The sequence below is a fragment of the Spermophilus citellus genome (assembly GCF_964194105.1).
Source record: "Spermophilus citellus genome assembly, chromosome: 1".
Taxonomy (NCBI): domain Eukaryota; kingdom Metazoa; phylum Chordata; class Mammalia; order Rodentia; family Sciuridae; genus Spermophilus; species Spermophilus citellus.
Window position 1 is genome coordinate 206,961,720 of NC_138182.1, and position 24,820 is coordinate 206,986,539.

General features: G+C 37.0%; 1 long non-coding RNA gene across 1 annotated transcript in view; it reads left to right on the top strand.

Annotated features, from left to right (window-relative positions):
- Positions 1–5,016: 5,016 nt before the first annotated feature.
- Positions 5,017–24,820, top strand: part of LOC308657561 — a 69,555-nt gene continuing 49,751 nt past the window's right edge. Inside the window, exon 1 of the long non-coding RNA XR_014023991.1 lies at positions 5,017–5,154. This is a non-coding gene — a long non-coding RNA (uncharacterized lncRNA). The remainder of the gene's footprint in view (positions 5,155–24,820) is intronic.

The window sequence follows — 24,820 nt, forward strand, 5'->3', positions numbered from 1 at the left end:
GAAGGCCGGATGCCCATGTTAGAGATGTAGGTAATGATTGGATTATGAGGCTCTGACCTCATCAGTGAATCAAATCTTTGATGAATTTATAATTTGGTGACATTATTGGAAGGTCATAGAAACTATAGGAGATGGTCATTAGGGCATACCACTATGGTCTTATCCCCAGTCCCTTCCTTTCAACCCCTCTGTTTCCTGGATACCGTGAAGTAGGCAGCTTTATTCCACCTCACCCTTGCACCATGATAGCTGCCTCACTACTGGCCCACAGCAGTGGAATCAGCTGATCATGGACTGAACCTTCAGGTACTGTGAACCAAAATATACCTTTCTTCCTTTAAGTTATTTTTTCTCAAGTATTTAGTCACAGTGACATGAAGCTAACACAATCAATAAATTAAATACAATTCAAATTAAAATGCAATAATGAGAGGTGGATTCTTAAATTAATGTGGAAATTTTAAAAACACCAAAAATAAGCAAAATATTTTTGAAGAACAGGAGTCCAGTCTCAAGAAATCTGGACTGTTATAATATTGCAGAGATAGAGCTGTTTTGGTCAAGGATAGAAAAATAAACCAATGAAGGTGAATAAAGCTAAGAAATAGATTCAAGCATACTTAATATATGACTGAGTTTATATTAAAAAATCAAAGGCAGGTCAGGTGCAATGAAACATGCTGTAATCCCAGCTACTCGAGGGGCTGAGACAAGACAATCACAAGTTGAAGGCCAACTGTCTGGGCACTTTAGCAAGATACTGTCTCAAAATAAAAGAATTTAAAAATGACTGGGGTAGTTCAGTGATAGAATACCCCTAGGTTCAATTCCCAGTACCAAAATAAATAAATAAAGTCAAGGGCAGAAGGATTCATTATTCAAAAACTGGATCTGAATGAAATAGACTTATCTGTATGGAAAAAAAAACCTATAGAGATGACATTTTTATGATCTTGGGGTAGGAATGTATTTTTCACACAAGATACTAAATAAGGACAGATAAAATGGGGAAATGGTTGATACAGTTAATTTCATTAAAACTTAAACTTATATAGAACAGTAGAATTATTAAAATAAAAAGACAAGACCACTTGCCAAGAGAATTTATTTACAATGCACATAAACTTCAAATCATTCACACACAGGAATGAGTGAGTACTTAAAGTACACACAAAAATCAACATAAGTAATCTTAAGGAAAAATGAGTAAGTAATGTCCACAGGCAATTCTAAAATGAGGAAGCAGAGATGGCCAATAAAGAAAAACATGTTCACATTAAATAACAGTCAGAGGAAGACAAATAAAATATTCTATCAGATTGATATCAACAAAAATTTAAGTGTCTTTCAATACCAAGAACTGGTGAGTGTAAATTGTGAAATCCACTTTAGAAAGAAATTTGATATTTTTTAGTAAAGTTAAAAATATTCCCATGACCCATGAATTCTAATTTCACATATAAAAAGACACTAGAGAGGTTTATAAGGAATCATTTTAGCATTGGTCATTCAAATTATTTATACCAACTTTGTTCACTTAACATGTTTATACTTTAGATATTTCAACCCAATGTTTGATGAAACTCACTAAGAAGATTTATAAACTTCAAAAATATGAATGCTATCCTGTTTATTATAAAACATGAAATAAAGAATGAATTCTACATATTTTAAGTTTGGATTAGTGAAATTTTAATAATAGCCGTTAGTTCTATCTTAGGCAGTGTTTGAGTCCTCCAAGATTTCTTACAAATGTTTTTAAGTTATTAAATTTTTAATGAAAAATATTGAGTAAACACACTGAATTTTTCCACCTCACATTTTGTAAATAAATCTTAATTACATATAGCTTTATTTATCTCTCTTATTTTGAGTTCACTGGAAGCAAGGCCTCTATTTTTATTGTTTTAATTATTGATATTATTAATAATGTACATATTTGAGATAAAAATAAGTGTTGTTATTAAGAACAATAAATCTTATCTTTATAATATTCAGTTTGTGTTCCCAGAAAAACAAAGTGTTTTAAGCTTAGCAATAAAAAATTAGATTTTTTTCAAACCTAGAGCAATATAGGACTATAGGAAATGTGCCATAAAAGCAGAAAAAAAAAATGTGTCACATACTGATGGTGATTCACATAATGATAAGATAGGGAAAAAATTAAGACATAGTCTTTAATATCCCTTTTTGGTGAGCTCAAAGATAAACTTAGACATCTTATTATTTTTTTTTTTGGCATATTGAAGTTTTAAAGAATTTCTTGGAGCAGACAGTGAACAACAGGTAGCACCAACCATCAGAGGGGCTGGGGGTGAAGAGTGGCTTTTCAAAGATGTTCCTGGAATCAAGACAAAGAAAACAGTTAACTGGTTAATGAGCAACAGTAGCCTTAAAGTTCAAGATTACTTGATGTTTTCTGATTGATTAAGCTAAAATTTTACTTTCCTAGAATACAAGCTGAGTAGCTACTTTAAGTTATTTTGTTTTACTTAGTAAGAACTCAAGGTTCTAGAGTACCTCTGTCTATGCCCCCCAATTATTTCATGAAGAGTTAAATTAAGAAAATAGTTAGCTTTGTATCCAAATAATACAATATGATTCCCCTGTAAACATGTACTTAATAAAAGTAAACAAGCAAAAATGGTGTACTCATATATTGTTAGAAGGACTGTAAATTAGTAGAACCATTTTAGAACACAATGCTCCAAATGTTTATAGCCATGTTTAAAGCAATGCAAGTCACAGTGGCCAAGTTATGGAATCCCAGGTGTCCATCAACAAACTGATAAAGAAAATATGGTAGAGATACACAATGGAATTTTACTCAGCCACAAAGAAAAATGAAATTATGGCATTTACTGGTAAATGAGTGGAACTAGAGATCATGCTAAGTGAAATAAGCTAGACCCAGAAAGTCAAGGGTCGAATTTTTTTTTTCTCATATGCAGAAGCTAGAGCAAAATAAGGAGGAAAAAGGGGTACCCCATGAAAATAGAAGGAAGATCAATGGAATAGACAAAGGGGATCAAGAGGGAGGAGGAAAGATAGGAAAAGGGAGGAAATGAGAAATGAAATTGACCAAACTATACTATGTACATATATTAATATACCACAGTAAATTTCACCTTTATGCATACCTATAAAGTGCCAATTTAAAAAACAAATAAAAGGAAGAAATACCAATAGAATAGCCAGATACGGTGGTACATGCCTATAATCCTAGCAAGTAGGGAGGCTGAGGCAGGAGGATCAAAAGTTTGGGGATGTAGCTCAGTGGTAGAGCACCCCTGAGTTCAATCCTCAGTATCAAGGGGAAAAAAGGGAAAAAAAAAGACCAGTAGAGGAAGGGGAATGGGGGTGGGGGTAAGGGGAGGGAAAAAGGAAGTACTGAGTACTAAAAAGGAGTAAACTATATTTTATGTATGTATGATTATGTCACAGTGAATTTCACTATTACATATAACTATAATGTGCTACCAAAAAATAAATTAAATTTTAAAAAAAAAGATACAATAATACAAGTTCCAGGGCTCTCACAATATTTTCATACTCTTCCCAAGTTAAAATATTAGGTAGAGGACCTTTATTTGCTTAGAAAAATGAATTTAAAGATTGAAAACCAATTTGAAATTGAATCTATAATTTATCTACTTTCAGCAATTTGTATCAATCCAACTGTCAAACTACATGGAAAAAATATTCTAATGTTTAAAAAGCTGAATTTTAAGGAAAATCTCTAAAAATGAATAAAATACTTAATGTCAGTATTAATAATCTGCAAAAAAAATATATTAGAAGGAACAAATAATAAAGAATTTCAGCATAAGTTCCAGTAATTAAAGCTGATTATAAACTAAATCTTATTCTCAAAGTAAAAATTGACCAGAAGTTTAATCATAGTAGCCACCAAGTGGATAAAATTTAGTATTACACTACAAACACCTAACTCCAGTACTTAACTCTAGTACTTACTGACATAACAAAAAGATGTACTCATTACTAAAAACTAAATAACTAAATAACATGCTATACAATCAACTAATCCACCTTCACTGTCAAAATGTTCTGCAGAATAGAGAAAATTGTTAGCAATTTGATAGCCATCAAAATTTAGGACCTACATAAATGAATAAAACATTATAAAAATACATTTTAAATTGATTGAATAAATATTTAAAAAAACAATTGAAATAATAGCAAAGGTAGGCCCTAACCATATAATAGTATCCAATATTTGTAAGTATTAAATGGATCAAGATAGAACAATAAAGTACAATGTACCAAGTTCTATGGAGAATTAAGTATCTCTAAATTAAGGAGAAGGCTTATGTAGTATGAAAATGCTTGTACACATTTACAAATACAACACTAGATAGGGAGAATGTCTTTACATCTTAATATACCTATGCTAGTTGGGGCTGTTAATGGGTTTGTTGTCCAAAGGAGCAAGGATCTTTTTATATGATGGATAGTTGGCCAGGGAATAGATTTCTATGGCAAATATATATAATAACAGTAATACCAGTATCCAATAACATGTTTCTCAATGCTTCTAAATTCTTTATACATACTAATTCATTAATCTAATAATAAATAGTTGTAGTAGACCGAATAATGGCCACCCAAAGACATCAAGTCCTAATTCTTAAAACCTGCAAATTTTACTTTAAGAAGAAAAAAGAGTCTGCTGACATGATGAAGTTAAGGCACTTGAAATGGTGAGGTTATCCTGAACTGTCCAGATATGCTCTAAGTGTAATGAAAATTCTCCTCGAAAGAGGAAAGCTGAGGAAGTTTTGACACAAAGAGACAAGAAGGTGATGTGAATACAAGGGCAGAGACCACAAGACAAAGACTGCCAGAAGCTTCAAGAGGCAAGCAATGAATCTTCTTCTATGACCTTGGAGTCTTGTTTTCAAGCCTGTGATTCTAATTTTAGACTTGTGGTCTCCAGATCTATGAGAGTAAAGCAATCTGTTGTTTTAAGCCAGCAAGTTTGTGAGAATTTGTGGCATCATCCACAGTATGCTAATACAGTTACTATCTTTTTTATTTTTATAGAGGGGAAAACTGAATTGATTGAGCTTCATGTGAAAGCTGTCCTGCCTCTGAATGTTTTGAAGGTGTGAGCCATTAAATTTTCTTCATTGTGTGAGTATTCTATTACCTATATTACCCACCTGAGAGAAACACTGTTTCACAATCTTCTCTGATTATTTCATATGCATGAATCTTAAGTAAATTAGATTAGATTACAAGTAATTTTGATACTTTTACTTTTTATAAAGAGCATATTACTTGTTGTTGGTTTTTATTTTATTTTTTTTTTTTGGAGAGGGGGAATGGGGATTGAACTCAGGGGCACTCAATCACTGAGCCACATCACCAGTCCTATTTTGTATTTTATTTAGAGAAAGGGTCTCACTGAGTTGCTTAGTGCCTCTTTGTTGCTGAGGTTGACTTTGAATTTATAATCCCCCTGTCTCAGCCATCTGAGCCACTGTGATTATAGGCATGTAACACCACATGTGACAAAGAGCAAATTACTTTTGAAATGAAGAAGAATATTTCAATTTAAATAGCTAAATTTCTTTTTGCTTTGTATTTTCTATTAGTATGTATTAAATGTACAATTAATAAAGTTCAACATAATATTTCAATATATTTAAACCGTTATGTACCAATCAAATCCAGCCTCCTCTCATCCACCCTCCCCCTGCCCTTCTCAACCAGTCACTATTCCACATTAGGTCTGACTTTTTTAACTTTCATATATGACAAATAAATATGATACTTCCCCTTCTGTGTCTACCTTATTTCACTTAACATAATGTCCTCCAGTTCCATCCTTTTTGCTACAAATTACAGGATTTCATCTTTCTTTATAACTGAATAATATTCTACTGTATATACATATGTCACATTTTCTTAAAATGTTAAATGTCTAGTAATGGTATCAGAGATACTACCTATCTGGTCATAAACTCTGTTAATGGAGAATAGTATGGTTTTTCAAATAAGTGAAGCAAAATATAAGAAAAACAGAAGCAGTCTTACTATCAGTGAGCAAGGAAGAACGGTGATCATGGGGACTATGGGAAAGTATACACTCATTTCAATAAATAATCCTCAATTCAAAGTAATTCACAAAATGTAAGATACTGCATAAGCCAAGTAAAATATACCTGTGGGTAGAATCTGAGCACTAGGCCCTGATTTGTAAGTACTCTTGGAAAAGCTCAGAAGGAATATAAGGCGCATTTGTGGATATACTGGAAGTAGTGGGTTATTGTGAAAGAAAACAATTAAAGCAGAAATTTGAACATTGGAATCAAGAATCCTAGGTTCTAATTCCAAATATGTAATTCAGCAAAACTCAAAGCATGCTAAATTCTAATGATGATTTTAATTAAAAATTCAAATATTGTGATAAGATTCAATGAGAGCAAGAATCTGCTGTGTAAAAGACATTAACAATTTAGAGGTGAATGAAAGTCAGAGCCCTTGGAATAGAAAACTGAAAACCTAGCCTGGTATGGTGGTGCACACCTATAATCCCAACAACTCAGGAAGACAAGGCTGGAGGATCACAAGTTTGAAGTCATCCTGGGCAATTTAGCAAAACCCTGTCTTTAAAAAATTAAAATAAAAAATTCTAGGGTGTGGTTCAGTGACAGACAGTCTGTGGATTCAATTCCTAGTGCTAAAAGAAAAAAAAAAGCAAATCTTCTCATAGATAAATAAACTCTTGACAGACAGCCAGGGATGCTCACCTTTGACCATCATTCTCCCTGAATTACACTGGGAAGGCACAGACTTGATATGCATCCAAGAAATGGACAACAGACACTGGTAAAATATTCCCCAAGATAAGTAAAAGATCAATTTTTCTTGATATGGGCATTTATGGATAGGCAATGAGAATTTGATTCAAAATAAAGGAGATTTATATTTCTAGTTTCTGATGGCATGTTTGATAGATTTATCAAGAAAATGGAAGAGATTGATAAAAAGCATCATTATTAGCAAATGTATTTTAACAGTATTTAGAAGATAATCTAGAAACCCATTCATATGCTATTTTATCAGTGGCTCCATGGTTCTAAAAAATGCATGCAAATTTTCAAATAATATGTGAAAAATGTGCCCAGCCATAGCTATTACAATAGTGTAAGAGAGACTGAAGAGTGAAACAAATAAATTATCTATAATCCATTGCCTCTAAGTGAGCATTTCTAAGCAGGTATTTTGTCTTGTGGAGAAACATTACATTTGGAAACAAATTAATCAGAATTTTTTACATCTTTTGAAATACACCCTTCCCCATTTAATTATTAAATATGTTTATGTATGATGCCCATCTCTTACAAGTATGACTAACCCCTTTATTGTCCTACATCCATTCCCATTACCATTTTCCCATCCCTCAAATTCACATTTTTCTCTTTAGGAGACTGGCTATCATCTCAGGGAAAAGTTGAAGACATGACATAATCTTACTGAAAGTTTGGTTCTTGTTCCCAGTGCCAATCCAATAATAACAACATGTTTTTTTTTTGTTTTTTTTTTTTTTGAGAAAACGGAGAAAAGTTTTATTGCTTTGCTAACAAAGGAGAAACAGGGGAATCCTGTCTCAGAGGCTGTGTTTCTCCCATCAGGGCAACAGGGGATTTTAAAGAGGTGATTCAAAGGCTATATTCCATGTGTTCTCTGTTTGGAGTTGTAATTCACTTGTTTATTTGGGAAATAGTCATTCCTGAGACCTTCTGGTGCCATTCCCAATTACTTCATTCCTGTACTGGGTGTGTGCTCAAGGACAGATAACTCTGCTAGGATGGGGGAAAAGGTAATACTGTTTCCCCCCCCCCCCCCATAAGGGAAGGGGAGAGATTAAGGAGGAGCAGGAAAAGAGGAAGAGAAAGAAACAAGAAAATAAGTTGCAGTGGCAGAGCAACAAGGGCTATATTCAAAGTATAAAGTGGACCACTGTCACAAATTTAAATGAGATGTGATTGATATGTATCATCAGGCTTCTTATTGAATGTTAATCTGATTTTTCCAAAATATACCTCTGGTTCTTTGGTAATAGTATGATTGTGTACTGTCAGTATCTAGATGGCTTAAGCCTACTTAATAAAAAAAAAAAATCTGGGTTTGAAGTAATTTCTGGATAACTTCAGAAAATTCTGTTAGATGCTCATATCTGTAAAATTGTCAATTACAAAAGCCTAAAAATTCTATGTTTGATAATGATTGTGTATTTTGGACATAAATAATGTGTTGGATACCAATTCTTTGATGCAAAACAACTGTCTACATTTTCATTAGATTTAATTTTTTTAATTTATTTTGTTCAAAACAATTTAAAACACAATTCAATGAAAATACCAACTATATCATATAATTAAGTACCATTTATTAAAATTTTTACGTATTAGACATTCACTCTACTAGGCCCTTTCTTTATAAATATTTATACCCATATCTATATATTTATATGCATGTTTGTGTGTCCAATAACTTGAAGGTAGATTCTTTTCTCTCTCAATGATAATAAACCTGAGGTACTTTCACAAATGTGAAAAATGTGGACCTGAGTAATTTTTCCAGGGTTATATAACCTGTAGATGCAGAATTTGGAGTTAAATCCAGGTTTCTGTTCCTCCTAAACCTGTACTTTTCATAAAAACATAATGAAGGGAAAGTGAGGAACCAGAGACTGGTAAGCCAGAAATGAAAGATGGAGATCAGGCAGAGATACATAGTAGAGTTTATTTGTCAGAGCTGATAAATAAAGGCCATCTCTCTATAGCAAAGAAAGGCAAAACAGGCTTGGGTTTGGGGACTTTTATGGGTAGGCGCAGGAATCAGAGTTGGGTGGGCCTTTCTGCCGGTATTAGGGGTTGGCAGAGCAACAAGGGCTATATTCAAAGTATAAAGTGGACCAGGGGTTGGGTTGGTATGAGAAAGTGGTGAGCCTTTCTCAGAAATGCCCTTGGGCAGAAAAGCAAAACTTTTTCCTTCAAATGGCAGTTGTCACTGGAGATGGCTTTCCAGATGCTAAGCAAGGACCTTATATTACCCCCTTTTTGTGATTTTTATTGGGCCCCTTAGGGAACAGGTTTGCAGGTTGATCTTCTGTAACTGTTTCCTGCTAGGAAGGGGTGGCACTTGAATCCCTTAGGGACATGGGATGGCATTGGAATGATGACAGAGGTTGAGTGGTGGTGGAATACTGTTTGGTGAGGGATTGGTATTCCTGTAACAAAAGTTAGTTTATAGTTTGGTTAGAGACTATTTGGGGTCTGGTCTTGAAAAAATCTAATGTCACAGGGGGCAAGCATTAAAAGAAGGCCTATGACAAGAGAGGGGTCAGGAAAGGAGGGGGGTTACTTAGGTGCCATCCTTCAGCAGAGGATAGCTGTTGTTTTTGACATTCAAGGTCCTGTTGAAGTTGTTTTGTCTTGTCATTTACTATACCAGACGGATTGACATAAAAATAGCATTCCTCCTGTAGGTAAAATGTCCACCTTTTTTGGCCATAAGAACATTATGGCCCCTTTGATTCTTTAGAACCACAGCAGCTAAAGAATCAAGCTGGGATTGTATGGTCAGTATGGTTTGAGCAAGTTGCTGTAAGTCTCCTAGAAATTGAATGATAATTCCTGATAATAGTACCCCTGGGAATGAGTGTAGAATGAGGGAGGAGGGAAAAATGAAAAAGGGAAGGATGGTACTTATGGTTCTGCAGTGTCCTTGTGGTCCTCAGAGACCAAAGGAAGAATGGGGATTCTGGCCTTGGAGAAATGCAGCTTGACAGGGCCTGTGGGTGTCACTGTATAAAAAGACAAAGTTATGAATCCAATATGAGATATCTTTAAGGCAGGCTGACAAGGGAGTGGTAAGAATGACCCAATAGGTATCAATCCATTTTGCAGATAGTTGAGAGAAGGTGGGGAGCCTGTTTGGGGGGTTAAAAAGTACCAGGTCACCAGGAAACAGAGTGGGAGAAGGGGAAGAGGCAGAACTAGGCTTTGCCAGAACAGCATCACTGTATTGCTGTTCCTAATATATGCAAGAAGGGGCTAGAAAAGATGAGGAGCAAGGGGTAGGTAGTGGATAATCAGAGGGTGGTGAGCTGAGCGACGAGATAGGTCGTCCATATAGAAGCTCAAAAGGGGAGATGTTGAGTGGCTTCTTTAGGAGGACCCATAACCTAAGAGCCAAGGGAAGGAGTTTAGTCCAATCAGGAGGAGGCCTAGGTATGTTACCATTGCCAAGGAAAGCTGTACCTTGGATGGAGAAACCCTATGGCCACAGGCAGAAAGGTGTCCTGATGACTGACCTCAAAGGAGGGACTGCAAAGAAGGAGGTCATCAACATATTGTAGCACCATAGGCTGAGTGAGATGTATGAATGCTAGATCCTTAGTCAAGGCCTGTCCGAAGATTAGAGGACTGTCTCAGAACCCTTGGGGGAGAATTGTCCATGTCAACAAAGTGGAGTTACATGACTCAGGGTCTGTCCATGTAAAGGTGAAATGTCTTGAAAGTAAGGATGTATGGGAATAAAGAAGAGGCATCTTTCAGGTCTAGCACTGAGAAGTAAGAGGTCCCAGAAGGAATGGTGGAGAGAAGGGTATAAGGATTGGTTACCATAGGATGGATTGGGATGACCACAGAATTGATGGAATGAAGGTCTTGGACCAAGTGGTAGGAACCACTGGACTATTATTTACTTTCAAGATGTGAGTGTTATAAGGGAAATGAGTAGGTCTAAGGAATCCCTCTTGCAAGAAGTCTTGAATGATAGACTGTAAGCCTAGGAGATTTTGTCTGGAGAGCGAGTATTATGATTGGGCCAGAAAATGGAGGGAGTTTTTGAGATAGATGTGAATGGGTTCATGGTGTGAGGTGATAGAAGGACTTGAAATATCCCAGGCAGTAGGGTCCACCTCAGAAGGGGGTAATGGGAAGCCACTGGCAGACAGAATAGTGGATGATCCTAAGGTAAGGGTGAGGATCAGGGGAGTGTCAGGCAAGTCTGAATGGAAGCATATATGAGGGGAGAAGGAAAGCATAACCCCCAATGTTGTGAGGATGTCCCTTTCCATAAGGGGAACAGGGCCCTGTGGTATGACCAAAAAGAAGTGGGTAAAAATTACAGAGCCAAAAGCACAAACAAGGCTAGGTGTTTGTAAGTGTTGATAAGGTTTACCCTCTACCCAACAATAGAGGTCATAGAATGAGTAGTAAGCCCCAGAACTCTTTGAGGACTGAATATGTAGCCCTGATGTCTAGGAGGAAGGAGATAGGCCTACCTGAAATACGCAGTTACCCTGGGTTCCCATGGAGTGATGGTAGTGATCAGGTTATGGGGACCTGGGCCTTGTCAGTCCTCTGCAGCTGGTCCTAAGAGTTATAAAGGGGAACTAGAAGGGTTGGGTGGCCGGAGACCACTATGGGCTTGGGGACAGTCAAAAGCCCAGTGGCCCTCCTGATGGCATTTAGGACAAGGGCTCAGAGGCTTGTGAGGCTTGGGACATGTACGAGCCTAGTGACCCTTCTGGGGTGTCCCCAGGGGCCCTTCCCCAGGCCAGTGGAACCAGGGACAGATGCTGAGGCTGGGTGGATGGCTTAAGTGAGTATCTGATATTTCTGCTTCCAGGCCTTCTGGTCTCTCCCATTATACACCTTAAAGGCTACTCCCAGAACCTCAGCTTGGGGAGTTTGGGGGCCACCCTCGAGGTGCCTTAGTTTGGCCTTAATATAGGGGAAACTCTTGGAGAAAAAGTAGGTCATTAGTAGTTGTCTCCCACCTGGAATCTCAGGGTCCAGATTAGTATATTGTAATAAAACCTTGGTCAGGCGATCTAAAAATGCTAAAGAGTTTTCATTCTTATCTTGGATGATTTCCTGGAGCTTTTCATAATTGATAGCCTAATGGGCTGCCTTTATATGTCCTGCCATGAGTCAAGTAATGAATTAGTTTCCACTAGATACTCCTCCAGGTGAATTATAATCCTAATCAGGGACGGCTTCAGTGCCAATCAGAAGGGCAGGGGAGGTCTGATGTACCTCATCAGCATAATTTCTAGCTTGCTCCCAAACTTGCCTGCACTCCTTGGGCAGGAGGGTGTTAGACAAGATTATATGGACATTACAGAAGGTCAAATGATATGATTGAGTCAGATATTGAAACTCTTTGATATATGTGGTGGGGCTTGAAGTATAGACCCAAGCCACTTTTCTATCTGTGAAAGATCTGACAAAGAGAAAGGCGTATAAACCCATATTACACCATCTACCCCAGCCACCTCACATAGAGGACATGGAGATGCAGGTTGGGCAGCGGCAGCCCATAAGCAGGTAGCAGGAGGAGAGAGGGGCAAAGGGGCTGAGGGGCAGTTGCTGCGGCGGCTTCATCGAAAAGGGAATTGTGGTATGGTAGGGGTTCATCTGCTGGACACTGGGGAGGTGAGAGGTAAGAGGACTGGTGTGGGAGAGCAAGAGTTGCAGAGAGAAAGCTTAAAACATAGAGAGGAGAAGGCCTGAACATACAGTATCCCTTTCCATTTTCCCGAACACTAACAATAGTTGAGAAGATCCCTGATAATATTGGAATCTAGAGTGTCGTTAATGATCATTTAGAATCATTATCCAAAGGATATTGAGGCCAGATCTGATTGCACAAGCAGATAAGTTTGGGTGGGGTTAGGTTCAGGGTGAGAGAGAGAGACAGAGAGAGACCCTTGGTTAGCCAGGAGAAAGCCTAGGGGACCATGGGAGGGAATGGATGAGGAGCTGCCCATGGTGAGACAGAGGTGATTTAGAGGTGGGGCATCCCCCAGTCTCTCGTATCACCTAGTTGAGAGGATGGTTATGCTCAGGGGCTCATCACCACAGCTGGGTAAGCATTGGAACAGGAGCCCGTAGAGGCACTTGGGCACCTGGCAGGGACTATGCAGTAGGGGCAGAAGCCCATAGAGATTAACCCAAGTCTGAGAGGTAGACTCACCAGGAACAATTCTCAATCACCCTTGGTGTTTTTTTTCTCAAAACCCAGGACCCAAATAAAAGATTACCTATAGACCCAGTCAACAGTAGGGATCAGCCATAGCTGTGAAAGCAGTTGCTAGAGGTAGCCTTGACCACATGTCCCAATGGTCATTTCCTGAGACCCATAGGTCACTTAGGTTGACTAGAGTCAGTGGTCTTACCTAGAATGTCCAGTGGTGGGTACAGAATGGAGGGCTTGGTCCCACAATGGAATTTAGATCAAGGAGGCCGGGGACTCTCAGTGATCCTCAAAGAGGGGAGCGGGCATACCAGAGAACCTGATCCCAGGTTTTGGCACCAAAATAAAGGGAAAGTGAAGAAAGAGAGGTGGGTAAGCAAGAAATGAAAGACGGAGATCAGGCAGAGATACACAGCAGAGTTTATTTGTCAGAGCTGACAAAGGCCATCTCTCTATAGCAAAGAGAGGCAAAACAGGCTTGGGTTTGGGGACTTTTATGGGGCAGGTTCAGAAATCAAAGCTGGGGGGGGGTCCTCATGTGGGCATTAGGGGTTGGGTTGGTATGAGAGAGTGGTGAGCCTTTCTCAGAAATGTCCTTGGGCGGGAAAGCAAAACTTTTTCCTTCAAATGGAGGTTGTCACTTAAGATGGCTGTCCAGATGCTAAGTAAGGACCTTATACATACTTAATCTTCAAAGGAAGCATTTCAAAATGTTCCCATGGATCACAAAGAGGGAGTATAGTTGTGTGAAAATTTCAGGGAGATAACAATAGAAAGGGCTTTAATCAATTGACCTGACTCTATTCTAAACCTGTGTGGCCTGGACAAATAAAAGACTCCGCCTGCTAATTTGACATATTGAAACTATTAATAGATATACACAATAAATATCCATTTCTGAATACATGCTGTGGGTCAAACACTCAAAATACCAGACAAACATTTTGAAATAGGAACTTAGGGATTAAAGAAAGGACTGAGTCTTAAAAGGGAAATGCCTATGAACTCTTAGAAGGCAGGAAACTCCCATGGACCATTGGAATGAAAAACAACTCTCAAGTAACCCACCCCCAACCTGGCCAATGAAAAAGCAACAAAACCGCAAGATAACTAGAAGGCTTCAGGAGTGACTGCTCCTTTAGGAAGTATACCCATTAAAGGCTTTAGTGACCAAGAAGTGACACTAACCTCATCTTAATAGTAAGGCACACATCCCCAGGTGGAGATTTAAGACATTAATGAGGCATGTGGTGCAGCAAATAGCACAATTACAACACACAAGCGCAACGCACAGTGCAAGGAAAACTGGCATGAAATGTTGTAAGCCTTTCCTGACTCCACATCTAGTCCAGCACCGTAGCTACGCTGTAAGTATTGGAACCCCAGGCTGAAACTATGCATGACTCTCTCTGGGGTTGCCTGCACTTTCATTTTTGACTATGTACTTTCCCATTAAAATAAATTCCTTGCTCTGCTACTCTGACCCAACATGTCCTTAAATTCTTTTCTGCAATGAGTCAAGAACCCAAAAATTCCAAGTAAAGGTCTCCTCTGCTCATGAACAAATTGGATTATGACAATTTCATTTAATCTTTGCAAGAATCTCATGAAGTAGATATTCTATTCATTTTGGAGATGTTAAAGCTGAGTTCAAAGAACCTAAGTAAATTGACCAAAGCTATATTTCATAGGCTATTTTTCAGGGGGTTTGTGTAATGTTCATGTGAAGATACTGTAGAGATTCTAAAACTCTAGAGGCAAGGGTACTACCTTCAGATTTTTATTTCATTTTTTTCCATTATTTTTTTCTCCAACTTACATATACTCTGGAAGACACAGTTTCATTAATCTTATAAGAAAAATGGTGTGGTCCTTTGACAAAAGCTTATTCCATCAGCATTTTTTTTCCTCATTGAAATCTCTACTTCCATTCTCAATAGAAGAGAGACATGTAAATTATTCAACAGGGAGGTTAAAAATCAAATTAGATACCTAAACTGAGTGTGCTTTGTTTTTCCACGTTATTTATTTTAAGGGCTTTAGACATTTGTTCTCTCACCTTGCGTTGGTCAAACAAAGAAACATTTATATTTTAAAAATTAAATTCATATTTTTTCATCAATTTTTACAATTGCTTGTTACTACATTTGCTAGAAATAAGAGGTACCTCAAGAAATCAAATGTGCTCAAAAGTGGGCAGGCAAGGCAAAACTTTACTTCTGCAGAAGGGTGTGCTCCCAAAGGGAATCCAGCAAGAAAGCACAAATGGGCAGGTATCCCACCAACATTTATATTTATCTCTAAGGAAGTACTGACCCTAGGAAGAGCTCAAGGTATAATCTACACGATTAGCTAATTTTAGAATTAGGGTGGTCAAGGAAAGGACTACCAATGAATCCAGTTAAGTCTGAATGCTAGATTTTGAAAGTAAACCACCAGATTTTCTATTTCTCACCATCTTAGCAATTTAAAATTGGGATGAGTATTTCAACCTATAGTGTGTCATGGTTTATTGACAATGCTTTTTCTTACTTAGAGGTACATAAATCAATTGTGAAACTTTGAATCAATAGCATCTTAAATATGATCAAAAATAAGAGCATCATTATATTTCTCTCTTCTTTTTACAGTAAAAGCTTATTTCAAAAACAAACCATTCCATCACAGTCTCATCAGGATGGCTACATAGAATTAAGTGCCATTAGTAAAAATTTATCATGAATCACTATAATCTATTGATATTTATTTAATTGTCATAGTCATTCTCTGACATGTTATTATTATCTTTCATTTCTACTTTCAGAAAATTATCATTTTAAGACAAATTTTGAAGTTGTCCCTTAGCAATTAATATTAAAATTCAAACACAAAAATTGTAATGAAATATTGCTTTAAAATATGTTTGAATCTTATGAAGGATCATAATTTCCTTTTTTATCTAGTAGGAACACTTATGAAAAATAGAGCATCCAGGTTCTAATTGTGGCAAATAAAGATGTACCTGACAATTTCTTTGCACTTCATTTTGTGGGCCCTGAAGCATTTGAACACTTATTAAGATTAGGCACTGAGAATTTCAGAAGTTGGGTTTTTCTAGCCACTTTGGTCTGGATGTCCCCTAAAATTTACATGCTGAAACTAATACCTATTGTGGTAGTACTAAGAGATGGGGCCTTCTGGGAAGCGTTTTTGTCATGGGGGCTGTGCCCTCCTGAATGTATTACTCCATCTCTTATAAAAAGAGCTGGAGAGAACTGCCTTTGGCCCTTTTTGCTCTTCTGCTCTTCCCCCTTTGAGAACACAGTGGTCACCTCCTTTTCTTTGCCTTTCTGTCATCATTTGATATGAGGTATCCCCAAAGCTGATGTGTGAAACAATGCAAGAAAATTTAAAGGTGAAATGATTATGTTTGAGAGCTTTAACCTAATCAGTGCATTGATCCACTTGAATGGAATAACTGGGTTGATAACCCTAGGCAGGTAGGGTGTAACTGGAGAAGGAAGGTCACTGGAGCACGCTGTTTGGGTATATTTATTCCTATTGAGGAATCTCTGTCTGCTTCTGGTGACCATGTACTGAGCTGCTTTCCTCCACCACACTCTTCCACCAGGATGTTCTGCCTCACCTCAGGCCAGAGCAATTTTGCCAACTATCTATGGACTGAGACCTCTGAAACCATGAGTACCAAATAAACTTTCCCTCCTCTAAAATTGTTTTTGTCAGATCTTTTGGTTACAAAGATGAAAGAGCTGATTAAAATACCTTGTACCCATTCTACCACATAAAGACATGATATAAGGCCCTCACCAGTCACCAAAGACTAGCAACTTGATTTGGGGCTTCCCAGCTACCAGAAGTGTAAGAAATAGTTGGCACACATCTGTAATCCAAGCTACTCAGGCAGCAAAGGCAGGAAGATCACAAGTTCAAGGCCAGCCTCGGCAACTTAAAAATAAAAAAATAAAAATAAAAAGGACTGGAATGTGATTCAGTGGTAGCACCGTTTCTGGCTTTAATCCCAAGCACCACGCACAAGAGGAGAAGGAGAAGAGGAGAACAGAAAGAGGGGCAAAAAAAAAAAAAGAGAGAGAGAGAGAGCAAGAGAGAGAGATTTCTGCCCTTTATAAATTACCTAGACTGTGGTATGTTACAGCAACACAAACAGTACATTAGAGAAGTTATTTGGAGCTAGAGATGTAGCTCAATAATACAGTGCTTAGTTGGCATGGGTTTGATACCCAGCATTTCAAAAACAAATAAAAAAATTACTACATGTGTGAAACTTCTTCCTTCCTCTCTCTCTCTCCCTCCCTCTCCCTCTCCCTCCCCCCCCCCATCTCTCTCTTTCTTTCTTCATGTTGTCCAGGTTGATCTCAAACCCTGAGTCAAGAGATTCTCCTGCCTAAGTCTCTTGAATAACTAGCCAATAGATGCAAGCTACCATGCCCACTTTAAAACTTTTTTCTTTGGTAAGCATGTATAGAAAACTCTCGTATAAAAGCATGTATAGAAAACTCTCCTATATACAATCTTTATCTAAAAAATATTCTGGGAAACTACACATTGCCCACAAAAGCAGTGTCAAGCCGATATCATCTCATTTAAAGATGATCCCCAAATTATGATGGTTGGACTTAGGAGTCTTTGACTTTACAATGGTGATATGCATTCAGAAAAAAAATGCTTTGATGATATTTTCTGTATGATCTCTCATCATGCTGGACAGTAGCAGCAATTCACATCTCCATCAGTCACTTGATAATGAGAGTAAACAATTGATACTCTGTGTTACTGAGCTATTATGTTCAGTAGGTTAAGTGAATCAAACGCATTTTCAACTTACAGTGGGTTTATAGGGACATAACCTACCTCAAGTTAAGGAATATCTGTATTCCCCATAAAGGGTCCTGAGACATATGTACAAGCATCTTTAAGGAGTTTCAGAGACACTGAGAAATAAGCAGCAGAGGCATCTTTCTATTTACAAAATGACATCCTTTTCCCTAAAATTTCTACTTTTTATAAGAAAGTCTCAAGTAATTAATAAAATAGGAATCTGTGTTCCTAACAATCTATGCATGGAATTTTAATTAGAAAAATATGTCAAATTATTGCAGTTAACCCACTCTGTACACAGTTAACACTAGATTCTCCATTGATTCTCTATTGACTAGGTTTTAGTTTCATTAGAGCAGAAATAGTCACCATCTTAGAGAATACAGATATTTGAAGAAATAGAAACAAGGTAAAATTGAAGAAATTGAAACAAAGTAAAGAATAAATTATCTTATTATTATTGTACTGGTGATTGAATCCAGGGGAGTTCTACCACTGAGCTACAGAACTTTCTATTTTTTATTTTGAGACAGATCCTTACTAAAGCTGGCCTTAAACTTGCAATCCTCCTGTCTCAACCTCCCAAATCACTAGGATTACAGGCATGCACTACACACCTGGCCTGAATATATCATTTTAATATAATACTAGTTAATGCCAGGGATGACTTAAGGTGTCAGAAACAATACATGTTTTGAAACAATACATTTTATGAAAAACCTCTCTTAATGAAGAGAAGTTATACACTGTAAAACAAATCAGGTTTTATCTGAAAATATTATAATAATTAAAGTTGGGAAAAAATAAATGAAGAACCTTAGCATCAAGGCAGTAATTTGGCTATTGAAGTAATACATAAGGTATGAAAACTGTGTGAAACTACTGACAATTTAAGGAAGTAGACTCTAAAATAAGGTTATTATTTCATTTTGTCCATTACTGAATAGGGCTCTAGTTTTCAGAATAAAACAATTTGGAGAATAATCTGATACAAGGGATAGGAAGATCAAATAGTTCAAGAAAAAAAGATGTTTTTATGTATTAATTAAACTAAATAAACACTTAGGATGAATGACCTAGACAAACACATATTTGTTTCAATGAATGTATTTGTGAAAAATAGGTAGAGAATGATAAAGATTTATAAAATTTAACACATCAAAAACATAAAATTTATATATATGTGTGTGTATATGTATATGAGTCAACCCTGTGTAATAAATATCAACCATAAATATGTTTATTTATACTTATATATGTTAGTAAGGCATCATTTAATGTTTGATACAAGCTAATACAGGATAAGCATTATCTATCTCCTCAAATATTTATCATTTTCATTTTCAGGGGAATGAGGGGTACCAGGGATTGAACTCAACGGCATTCAACCACTGAGCCATATCCCTAGCCCTATTTTGTATTTTATTTAGATACAGGGTCTGAGTTGCTTAGTGCCTCATATTTACTGAGGCTGGCTTTGAACTCTCAGTCCTCCTGCCTCAACCTCCCAAGGCGCTAGGATTACAGGTGTGTGCCACCGCACCTGGCTATTTATCAATTTCTTTACAATAAATTTTCAAAATCCTTTCTTCTAGCTCTTTGAAATATATAATGCATTGTTATCTGTTAGAGTGAGTAAAGATTTGCCTTCAGCAGTGTGGGTGGGCATCATACAATCAACTGAAGACCTCCAGAAAAAACAAAAAGACAGAATAAGTGTAAATTCCCTTTCTTCTTGAAGCAAGACATCCATCTTCTACCCATGCACATCAACACTCCTGTTTATTTGGCCTTCACTCTCTGTCCTGTGTACCATTAGATGCCCAGAGTCGTAAGCCTACAGACTTGAACTGAAACCACATCATGGGCTTTCCTGGTTCTCTACCTTGCAGATGGCAGATCATAGGATTTCTCAGCCAATGTAGTCTAGTGAGCCAATCTTGAATAATAAATCTCTTTATATATACCTCCATATATATTCTATTGGCTCTGTTTCCCTGGAGAACCTGCCTAATACATATACAAAAGTAAGAAAAATAAAGCATGGTAGGGTATTTCTTTTAAATCTTTATAGTTTTGGTTGGACCTTGATAATGAAAGCAATTTTAGAGGAACCTTTATAAGATATAGTCTCATATTTTCCCAGTTAACCTATTTTAAAAACTTTAATATAAATGCTTTTCTAACTACTATGACATGTTGAAGTGTTATAATACCCCAAAGCTGCTAATTCACACCTCCTAGTTCAAACTTTACTGAAATTTCTAGACAGAAAGGCAAGAAAGAAAGAAGGAAATTAGGAAGGAAGAAGGAAATAAGTGAGCAAATGTATCAGGTTCTCTCTTTTTTTTTTTTTTTTTTTTTTTTGTACCTGGGATTGAATCCAGGGGCACTCAGCCGCTGAGCCACATTCCCAGCCCTATTTCGTATTTTATTTAGAGACAGGGTCTCACTGAGTTGCTTAGCACTTCGCCGTTTCTGAGGCTGGCTTTGAACTCTAGATCCTCCTATCTCAGCTTCCTGAGCTGCTGGGATTACATTACTGCATGCACCACTGCACCTGGCAGGTTCTAACTCTTAAAAAGCAGTTATGTATAAAAACTGTATTTTTATGATTAAATATAGATATTTTTGAGTATTAAATATTGAAAACAGTATATTTAGAGTGACTTTTTACCTATCTAGTGCTGATTCTTTCAGGCACTTCGTTTTGGGTTAAGGGAAGCTCACTACGATGAGAGCTGGCAGGACCAATTTACATTTGCAATTTTTTTCTGCACTTAAGCCCATGAAAAGGGGTCAAAAGCAATATCCAGAAATCGACTGGTGGGCAAAGATGAGTGGTGCAGCAAAGAGTGTATACAGTCAAGTTGGCTGGATGGACTGCCAAGAGTTCTTTGGAAACAAAACCTAAAGCTAAGCTCACACATCAAAAAGAGGACCAAATCAGGCATGACAGAGAATAGGCTGAAGACTTATGGGCAATATGGGCAGCTGGGCTTCCCACCTTCCTTTGTGAGAAGGAATGGGCAGCAAGTATGAGTTACTTAGATCTTAAAGCCTGCAATCTAGTTGCTGGTCAATGGCCTTTAGACAGATAATTAAAATTTTCTACATTTAATAATAATATAATGTTTATGTATATCTTCAGCTAAAGAAAAAGATATGAAAACTATTAAAATGATGAGTAGTTCTCAAAAGTCAAAATTGAACCAGAGCATAAGATCCATTTCCTCATTTCTAGCATCATTACATCTGCCTGTTATGCTGCTTCCCATCAAAATGATTTAAAGTTATTCTTTTTTCCCCTAATGCTATGCCCCAATGATGACACATAAATCTCAAAGTAATTTTAGAGTTATATTTCTTTTCGGAATGCAAAGGCAATCTCTAGTTGATGGGGGAGAGTGAAACAATACTAAATGAAGGGTTTTTAACTTAAAGAGATGTCTTCTATATTACTTTTGTATCAGAAATTTATATACTTCAAATGTGAGCTCTCACAACAAAATTTTGGTTCCCTGTGTACTCACAAACTAGAAATACGACATAAACATTAACATTGTAGGCTTAAAAGTCAAATACACAAAGGTTTTAATCATGACTTGATAAACTATGTGATCTTGGGCAAATGACTTAACTTCTTAGGTCAATAGATTCTTTATTCATAAGGTAAGGTTAGTAATAGTAGCTCTATCAAAGGACTGTTGTGTAGATTAAGTTAAAAATGCACTTTAGAGCTTAGCCCAATTCCTAGCATAGAGTTAGTGCACAATTAACATGTGCTAATAATAGTAGCAATAGTTCTCCATAGATTTATGGCAGGAAGTTCACATGAGGAAACCCAAGACTTCCTCTTGGTGCTTCAGTTATGCTAGTGTCCATGACAAGGAACTGGTGTCACCTGTGAGGCTTCATCAGGGAGGATGGCGTGCCTCCCAGTGTTTTCCAGGAGCACTGGAGCTGCACCACACACACACAGAGCTCTGAAAATCTAAGCAGATTTCAAAGTTGCTTAAATAGTTTTCTTGGCCAGGAGTTATGTAAGTTGCCAACTGGCAGTGGAATGATTTTCCACTCAAACTTGGCAGCAGCAGGATTTAAACAGAAAACTGGGAGGAGGGCAGAGGAAGTAATATGCTTCCTTCCTCAGGGCAATTTTAGACTATTTAGCACCATGGGAAAAAAATTGTAAAGGAGAAAGACATTCTGTAGAAGGATTGCAGTATTTATATTAATTTATCAAAAAATAAATAGGAAGGAATTTCTAGTTATGATCAGAAAAATGTTCCTTATACCATCGTTTTCATATTCTATGAACTCTCCTCCTACTCCTTCTCCTCCTCCTGTTGCTGCCACTGATGCTGTCTGAGTTTCCTCCAAACTTTGCTCTTCTCATGTGAGTAGAGTGAATTTGGGTATTCTGAATCAAGTAGGAGATGTTTGATTTTGGTGGTCCTCTACAATTTGTTCTTTGTCTTCAAAATATAAAATAGAATCCAATATCAAAATAAGTCAGTTGATATTTCCACCATTCTTGAGAGTAAAATAAATCAGAGTGAATTTGAGTGGATTTTTATATCTTCCCTAGTCAAACTCCAACTCAAATTATTTTGATGGCATTCTAACCAAATTAAGAGACTTGCAGGGATTAATTTTCTATATGCTTCTTCAGAAAACACTAACCCATATCACTAACAGGAAGTGTTTTCTTATTAATACATACATGACTTAAGTCCAAAGATTTTATGCAAGGCATAAAGATATATAAAATATATTTAAAGGGGAGGAAAACAGGTGAGAAATCGGGGGAAAAATTAAGAGCAATTGTAGGAAAAAACTAAAGACACCACTACTAAGTATGTGCCATCAACTTAAATCTCTGCATCATAGAAGTATATGCAAAGAGTTCAATTATTTAATATGTACAAGCTTGACAACAACAACAATCATTTGCACAAGAAAGCTTACATTTAGCTAGTAGAATTTCCTCCTGCTAAGGTTTGTAACAATTTGCTTATTTAAAAAGAGGACAATACTATTGGGCTATGGAAATAAATATACTTATATTTCAGAGATTCCTGCTGATATATTTAGAGAGAAGATGCCATGGTATCAGCAAAAATAAATATAGTTAGCTAAAACAGAGAATAAAGAGATATCCAACGTGTTCTATGATGATATTCCCCTGTGTAATTGTTAGCCACTGGTATTGCTTAAACATATCTTTGAGAAATTTGAATTCTAGTGATGGATTTGATTTACTATAAGATACCTTAGATTACAGATCAGTAGTTTTCTCCTTCATGGAAGTATATGACTTTGGTAGAAAGATTCTTGACCTTCCAAATACATCCATGTCTTAATTCCTGAAACCTGTGACTATGTTACCAAACATGCCAAAAGAGACTTTAGAAATGTAATTAAGTTAAGGACTTCAAGATGGTTAGGATTATTCTGGTTTACTGGAGTGAGTTCAATATAATCACAAGAGTCTCTGGAAGAGGGAGGCAAGCAGCTCAGTGTCAGAAGACATTGATGACAGAAGCAGAGATTGAAGTGATAATGCAGGCAAGGTAGCATGAACTCTGGAAGGCAGGTGGCATCTGAAAGCTGAAAAAGGAATTCTCCCCAGAAGCCTCTGGAAGGAAAACATCCCTGATGTTACCTTGATTGTAGAACTTCTGACCTCCGAAACTATGTAAGATAATAACTTTGTCTTCTTTAAGTCACTGTCACATAATAAGAAATATTTGGTCTCTGCACCTGGTTCCTGACACAGAGCTCCTAAATCCCTTGGAATTTCCTGGGTGGTAGAAGCATCATTTTTTCTAATGAGATTCTTGGTAGGCTCCTGGATAGCCTCAGGATAAGGGTTGTTTGTCAGGGGAAACTAACCATATGATTAAGGATTGAAACTTTCATCCTACCCCTGATTTCCAGTGATGGGAGAAGGGCTAAAAGTTGACTTAATCACCAATGGCCAATGATGTGATTAATTATGCCTAAGTTGTGAAGCCTCTATAAAAACCCAAAAGGCCAGGGTCTGAAGAGCTTCCAGACAGTTGAACACATGGTGGTGCTTGGAGGGCAGAGCACCAGGGATAGGGCATGGAAGCTCCTCGTCCCTTTTCACATACCTTGCTCTAAATGTACTTTGCATCTAGCTATTCATCTGTACCTTTTGTAATACTCTTTATATTAAATGGTAAAATCTAAGTAAAGTGCTTTCCTGAGGCACTCAGGAAATCACTCTAGGAAATTAACTGAATCAGAATAGGGAGTGCAGAAACCTTACTTAAAGCTGGTTGTTCATAAATAAAGGTTGGGGATGGTTAGGAGTAGATCAATTCCATATACATATATACACACACACATATGGAAATGGAAATATCCCATTAATTTGTGCTATTAATTGACTTGTAATTACAATAATAATTACTTTTAAGAGAAGTGTAGGTGACAACCTACTACTTGGCAATTGATATCTCAAGTTGGAGGTATCATTCTTTTAGAATTGAGCCCTTACCCTGTGGCATCTAATGCTATTTCCAGGTAGACAACATCAGAATTGAACTGGATGAGAGGACAACCAGTTGGTATCTTCTAGAAAATTGCTTGGTATATGGGGGGAAATCACACACAATCAGTGTCAGAGTATCATGGTGTGCAAGAGTCAGTAAAACATTTTTTTCTATATTCATCAAATTTGTGGTAATTTGACTAATGTAAATTACTAGGAACTATGTTACTTATTGAACAAATGACTTTCTACCCAGGATCAAAAGCAAATGAATATGTGCAGGTATTTAGAAATTATGCCCATTTGAAAACATATCCTCTCTATTTTACGGCAAAATGAGCCCCAGTTATATTAAGAAACATAACGATTTTCAAACTGGGCTTCATAGCACTCTAATTCAGTGAGTTATTAATAAGTGTTACGTTCCTACCACCCAAAAAG